Raw genomic sequence first — 7,513 nt, 5'->3', positions numbered from 1 at the left:
CTAATCGGAGCTGTAGCCGCCGGCCTACGCCAGAGCCACAGCAACGCAGGCTCAGAGCCGAGCCTGCAACCCACACCACAGCCCACAGCAACGCCGGATCCTTAACCCACTGAGCAAGGCCAGGGATCAAACCCGCAACCTCATGGTTCCTAGTCGGATTCGTTAACCACTGAGCCACGATGGGAACTCCTGCAACTGGATTCTTAAGCCAACGAACCACTAGAACTCCAACCTAATATTCTTTTTATTTATTGTGCTTACCATCTCCTTCCACCAGATTGTAAACTCCCAGAAAGCAAGGATTTTTGTCTTACTCACTGTATTCCCAGTACCTGGAATAGTATGTGGCACATAGAAGGCACTCAATAAATTTTTTTTTTTCCTTTTTGGCTGCTCCACAGCATAGGAAGTTCCCGAGTTAGGGATTAGATCCGAGCCACAGTTGCAACCTAAGCTGAAGCTGCGGCAATGCTGGATTCTTAACTCACTGTGCCCGGCCAGGTATCAAACCCAAGTCCCAGCGCTCCCAAGATGTAGCTGATCTCCTTGTGCCACTGCAGGAACTCCAATAAACATATTTTTTGAATTAGGCCCTCAGATAGCCAAGTGCTTTGCATTGATCACAGCCTCCAAGCCAACCTTGCAAGTGAATGTTGGCCTCTGAGGGAAACCAAAGTGTCCTCCCAGGGATGGGTGTGTGTGTATATATACATCATAGAATATATCCAAGTCAGTGGTTCTCAAATTTCAGCATGAATCAGAATCACCAGGAGAACTCGTTAAAACAGATTTCTGGGCCCCGCCTTCAAAGTTTCTTCTTCAGTAAGTTTGGGGTGGGGCCTGAGAATTTGTATTTCTAGCAAGTTCCCAGGTGATTCATTTTAGGGCTAGTCCAGGGACCAAGGGCCCTGAGAGATACAGAAAAACTGTTACTGTGCTTGCATGGGGGAGACCTGGCTGGCTGGGAGTAAAGATGGAAGGAATTTTCTCTGTGCACACTTTTGTATCTTTTGAACTTCTGTCTATGCGAATATATTACCTACTCAGAAGCAATCCTGAAGTTGAAAAAAGGAAGAAAAAGAATCAATTCCTTACCCTCACTCTCCACATGAGAAGGGAGAGAGCTTTCTTTACCTTCCCAGTGACTCTTCTAGAAGATCACTGCCCTCTCTCTGCTTCTCATTCGTATGTTATGCATCCACTCAGGTTACCTGCTTCAATATACTCTGCTGCTGGATACCAGCACCCACTTCTGTCTTCCAAGAGGAAGCCTACTCATGTTCACACTGCTTCTCGCAAGCCCACCAGGCTTCACTGTTCTCAGAGGCTTTCAGTAATTATCAAATTCATCAATCTCTGTACCTCACATGTCCTCAATTTTGGGGAACTTCACAAATGTCCCCCTCCTTTCCACAGCAGCCCCAGACCCTGAAGCACTAATCTCACTGCTAACTCCTCCAATCACTGGCTTGCAGTCCAATGTCTCCATTCTGTTACCCTCAGTGGCCTTGCTCAGATCCTTGTCTGGTACCAATGTCAAGGGCTCTGCCCTCATGACTAAACTCCTTTGTTCCTCACTCTTGTCTGATGCTAGTGTCCCGTCTGGGAGCAGCCCCCCACCCCCAACTCACCCCTATTCCTACACACATTCTTATTCTCTAGTCTCTGCTTTTGGACTAAAGAGGATAGCCAGAGAAACCCACAGAACCTTAATACAAAAACAACTTTTTCAAAGGTCAGCAATGACTTTGTTATTGCCATATCCCAAGATCTTTTCTGTTTCTGTAAAATTCTGTCCCATTTTTCTCCTTAATGTGTCTACTTCCTCTGACTTTGATTATACATTCTAGTCCCTCTTTCATTTTTCTGAAGATCCAGCTCTAGCGCCTACTTGCTCCCTATCCTCCCCTCTACATATCTGCTCTTGGTGACCATCCACTCTCACTGATTTAATATTTATACACACAACTTCCAAATCTCCATCTCCAGCTTTTGCCTCCATCTCCAGCTTTTGTGGGACCTTAGGCAAATTACCTCACTAGACCTGAGTTTCATCATCTATAAGTCATCTGACACCCCCAATGAGGTATTCAAATGCCACCTTACAATTCTGTTGCATACTGAATGACCCTTTTTTTCCCCAAGCAATTACTCCTTCTCCTGATGTTTCTTTTCTCTCTCTCTCTCTTTTTTTTTTTTTTGTCTTTTCTAGGGCCACACCTGCAGCATATGGAGGTTCTCAGGCTAGGGGTCTAATTGGAGCTGTAGCCACTGGCCTATGCCAGAGCCACAGCAATGAGGGATCTGAGCCGAATCTGCAACCTATACCACAGCTCATGTCAACACAGGATCCTTAACCCACTGAGCGAGGTCAGGGATCGAACCCACAACCTCACAGTTCCTAGTCAGATTCGTTAACCACTGAGCCACAACGGGAACTCCTCATGATGTTTCTATTTCTCCTTATGGAACCTACATCAGTCAGCTTAGGCTAAATTAATCTGCTATAACAAAGAAGCCCCAGATCTCAGTGGTTTACAATAATGAAGTTTTATTTTCTTATCATGTTACATATCCACTGTGGATTAGCAGGGAGACCAGAGAGAATGTGATAGACCTTTCTATGGTTCTGAAAACTTCTAAGAAGTGACACGCCTCACTCCTATTCACATTCCATTGGTTGAAGCAATAGTGTGGTGATGCCTGACATTAATGAGGTGGGAGACATAGTCCTCCTCAGGAAGGAGTCCATAGAAAAGGGCAGCAAATATTTCTGAATAATAATCAACAAGAATTAGGCTTCTGATCAACAAGAATTAGCCTTCCAAACACTAGACTCCAGACACACCTCTGACGCCCACCTCTCACTTGATTCCCATACCACTCACTTACAGGTATTATTAATTCTTGTCTCCCAGCATCTCTTGAATTCAGCGTTAATCATGGCATTTTATATATAGTTTAAAGTTGATCACAATTATATTTTTTTCAGTTAATCTCCCCAATTCCAGTCTCTGTCATATGAACACTCAGTCTACTTTTGGTTGTGTTATTTCCCTACTGGAAAATTTTCAAGAACTCCCCATCACCTAGGATTAAAACACAAATTCATTATCTTAGATTTCAAAGTCTCTTCACAGTGCAGGTCCTAATCTGTATTTCCAGGCTTATCTGTCATGAAACCTCCAATAAAATCCACTTATTCTACCTGTCACTCCCCAAACACACTGGATACGTCCCTCCCCACCTTCACCACCACCTCTCCCTGACACTCTTCCCACCCTGTCAAAATTCTACCTATCTTATGCAATCTATATCAAATATTTGAGAATATTTTATTGTCTCAATTGGACTATATATTTCTTTTTTCTTTTTTTTTTCTTTTTCTTTTTTTTTGCTACACCACAGCATATGGAAGTGCCCAGGACAGGGATCAAATCTGAGCTACAGCTTCGACCTATGCCACAGTTGAGGCAATGCTGGATCCTTAACCCACTGTGCCACAGTGGGAACTCCTGAACTATATATTTCTTGAAAACAAATACATTATCTTATACATTTATGTGTTCCTCATAGCACTTTCCCCATGTTCAGAGAAAGGAAAGAAGTTAGCATTTATTGAACACCTTCTATGTGCCAAAGTCTGGAAATCACTTTACGTGTGTCATCTCATTAAATCCTAACAGCAACTCTATTAAATATTTTTCTCATCCCATCAGTGATTAAGCTAAGGTTCAATAGAGTGTTTTGTTCAAGGTCATGAAGCTAGCAATTGTTAGAGCCAAAATTTGAATCTAAGATATGCTAATAAATACATCTGAAGAAGGCATAAACAAATAATTATTTATGCTCACAAAAAGTAAGTCACAAAAAAAACCAAAAAAAAAAACAAAAAACAAAAAAAAAAACAGGAGTTTCCATCATGGCTCAGTGGTAACGAACCCAGCTAGGATCCATGAGATGTGGGTTCAATCCCTGACCTCACTCAGTAGGTTAAGGATCCGGCATTGCCGTGAGCTGTGGTATAGGTCCCAGATGCAGCTCGGATCTGGCATTGCTGTGGCTGTGGCTGTGGCCGACAGCTACAGCACTGATTCAACCCCTAGATTGGGAACTTCCATATACCACAGGTGCGGCCCTATAAAGCAAAAAAAAAAAAAGAAAGAAAGAAAGAAAGAAAGACAGATGGCTAAAAACACATAGAAAAACTCAGCTTTGTCAGTTGCCTAAGAAAATAAAACAAAAATGAAATGCTGCTTATCACCAAATTAAAAGTTATCACATATCCAATAATACATTGACAATGGCCAGGGAAGAGGGACTTTTTGCACTACTGGTAGAAACAAAAATTGGATCATCTCTAGAAGGCAATCTGGCCTTTAGAAATATGTAGAGCTTTTGACCTAATTAATTCCACTTCTAGAAATATATCCTAAGGAAGCAGAAAGAGAAGCATAAAAGCATTTATAATTGAGGATGTTCATCTTGGCAGGAAAAAGCAGAAACAAACTCACTGTTCAACAATCAGCATTTATTGAATATTCTATGCCCACATCTCCAAGGAACCCAGTATAGCAATAAAAAAAAAAAAAAAAAAGTTGTATAAAAAGATTTTTTAAAAAAGAAGAATAAAAAACTGCAGCTGCAGCTCCAATTCGACCCCTAGCCCAGGACCTTTCATATGCCATAGGTGTGGCCTTTAAAAAAAAAAAAAATGTAATGACATGGTTATGTGCTCATGATGTATTAAGTAAAAGCACAAATTGGGTAACAAAGCAGCATTGCAATATGTTTGGAAGACTGTGAATGTTAAGATGATTCGAAGGATTTGTTCTAAAATGTTCCAAGGTGGTTATCTCTGTGTAGAGTGATTACAGGTGGATTTTATTTTCATTGCGCTTATTGGTATTTTTTAACATTCCACACTGAGTATATATTACTTTTATAGTAAAAGAAATTGTGGAGTTCCTATCGTGGCTCAGTGGTTAACTAATCCTCCTAGGAGCCATGAGGTTTCGGGTTCCATCCCTGGCCTTGATCAGTGGGTTAAGGATCTGGCGTTGCTGTGAGCTGTGGTGTAGGTCGCAGACGCGGCTCGGATCCCGAGTTGCTGTGGCTGCGGTGTAGGCCGGCAGCTGCAGCTCCGATTGGACCCCTAGCCTGGGAACCTCCACATGCCAAGGGTACAGCCCTAGCAAAGGCCAAAAAAAAAGACCCCCCCCCCCCACCAAAAAAAAATTGTGCTGCTACTAACGAGGCTACCTAGTATGAGAACAGAAAAGACACATCAGGTTTGAGGCCTTCCGAGGGAGAGTCCTGGGGGGTCGGGAAATGTCCACCACCCACCCCTCAGACACACACCCTGGGGTGGGGCATGCTTCTGTTAACAGTTGGAAGTGGGGGGTGAGGAGAGGCTCCTCATTGCTGCTGGAGCTGCAGCTCGTCAGAACAGCACCCAAGCCCACCCCTCACAGAGCCTTCAGTATAAGAATCTACCCAAACTGGTGAATCACAGCTCAGACTCCAAGATTCCAATTGGAGGCTAGCGTACCCTGACCTGCCTCCTGGAACCTGGGTGGTTGGTGGTTAACCCCACCTCCTGAGGAGCAGGGCAGCCTTGAGGCCAAGTGAGAACTAGCGTGGGAGTGAGTCATTGGAGTGGGGGAAAAAAAAAAGTGTAATAGTCAAGACAGAGACTTAAGTTGAAACAGGGTGTAGGAGTTGACAGCGATGGGGGCGGAGATACAGACAGACTTCAGCTAACTTTGAAGGAGAACCAGTTTTTCCACCAGGGGAACACGACTTTCCTTAAGCTCAGGTAGCCCCCAGCTGACACCTTATTTAAAAACACACACACATTAATTTTGACTATAAGAAAATGCCCAATCTTAACACTATACTCAGAGTGACTTTTTAATATCTTCAAAGTCCCTAACGTTATTCTTCAACGCCATCTTCCAAGGTAGACTAGCAATGACATGATTCCCAGATTTAGAGGAAAAAGGCAAAGCAAAAAACACCAGAGGCATTAAAGCGAAGTTTCCACAGCTCAACCACTTGGAAAGGGGACGCTCTAAAATCTATGGTGTTGATTTTCAGCTCAAGCAAAGTTTCCAGTTCCAAACCCTGAACTTCCACATGGCAGCATTTTGTTCTATGAAAGCTGAAAATGTGGAGTTCCCGTCATGACTCAGCAGTAACAAACCTGACTAGTATCCATGAGGACTCGGGTTCGATCCCTGGCCTCTCTCAGTGGGTTAAGGATCCGGTGTTGCTGTGCCTGTGGTATAGGCCGGCAGCTGTAGCTCCATTTCGACCCCTAGCCTGGGAACTTCCATAGGCCACAGGTTCAGCCCATAAAAGGCATTAAAAAAAAAAAGCTGAAAGTGTGATTTAGTAGGAGCACAGGATTTAAAAGAACTACCAACTATCTCACTCTGCAACTATCCAATTAACGCACAAGTTTGATTTCCAGCCCCACATCTGAGAGAGGTAACTACCCTCTTGAGCCAAGGCTTCCTTGTCTATGAAGTGGACACCCAGCATATGCCAAACACCGTGCTGAGCACTGGGGACTTGAGCAGATGCAGTCCCTGTCCTCACAGGGATGGGCAAACTACAGCTAGTCTGTCTCTGTATTCTGTGACTTAAAAAATGGTTTGTTACATCTTTGAACTAGTGAAAAAACTAAAAGAAGAATATTTTGTAACCAGTGAAGAAAAATTGTATAAAATTCCAGTTTCGGAGTTCCCGTCGTAGCGCAGTGGTTAACGAATCCGACTAGGAACCATGAGGTTGCGGGTTCGGTCCCTGCCCTTGCTCAGTGGGTTAAGGATCCGGCGTTGCCGTGAGCTGTGGTGTAGGTTGCAGACGCGGCTCGGATCCCGCGTTGCTGTGGCTCTGGCGTAGGCCGGTGGCTACAGCTCCGATTCGACCCCTAGCCTGGGAACCTCCATATGCCGTGGGAGCGGCCCAAGAAATAGCAACAACAACAACAAAAGACCAAAAAAAAAAAAAAAAAATTCCAGTTTCGGTGTCCACAATAAAATGTTGTTGGAACACAGTCCCATTCATTAGCTGCTGTAGTGTCTGTGGCTGCGTCCATGTTCCCATGGCAGGGGTGAGCCGTCAAGCTGTAGAGCCCACAAATCTGAAAATATTTACTATCTGGCTCTTTACAGAAAAAAATTCGCTGAACCTCAGACTAAAGGAAGAAAAACAAGATAATTACAGATCAGAAAAGCTCTGTGAAATAAAAAAGGTCAGGGAATGGAATTTCTCAAGACTATTATGAAAATGAAAAACAAAGCACCCTATTGCTCTTTCTAGTACTTCGTTGTCCCCCGTATCTGGAAGGTTTCCAGGTCTCATTGGACTGTGGGTACCAACCCCATGAAACTAACAGGTGTATCCAGAACTTCACTGGTTCCTGCCTTTACATACATGATGGGGGCCCCCCAGCCCCATTCAGGTCCTACTGGGAAGGAGGCTCATGTGCCCTCAGGCTGCCCCT

The sequence above is a fragment of the Sus scrofa genome, chromosome 3 (assembly GCF_000003025.6).
Source record: "Sus scrofa isolate TJ Tabasco breed Duroc chromosome 3, Sscrofa11.1, whole genome shotgun sequence".
NCBI lineage: Eukaryota > Metazoa > Chordata > Mammalia > Artiodactyla > Suidae > Sus > Sus scrofa.
The sequence above is the reverse complement of the archived record's forward strand: the minus strand, read 5'-3'. Positions refer to the sequence as shown.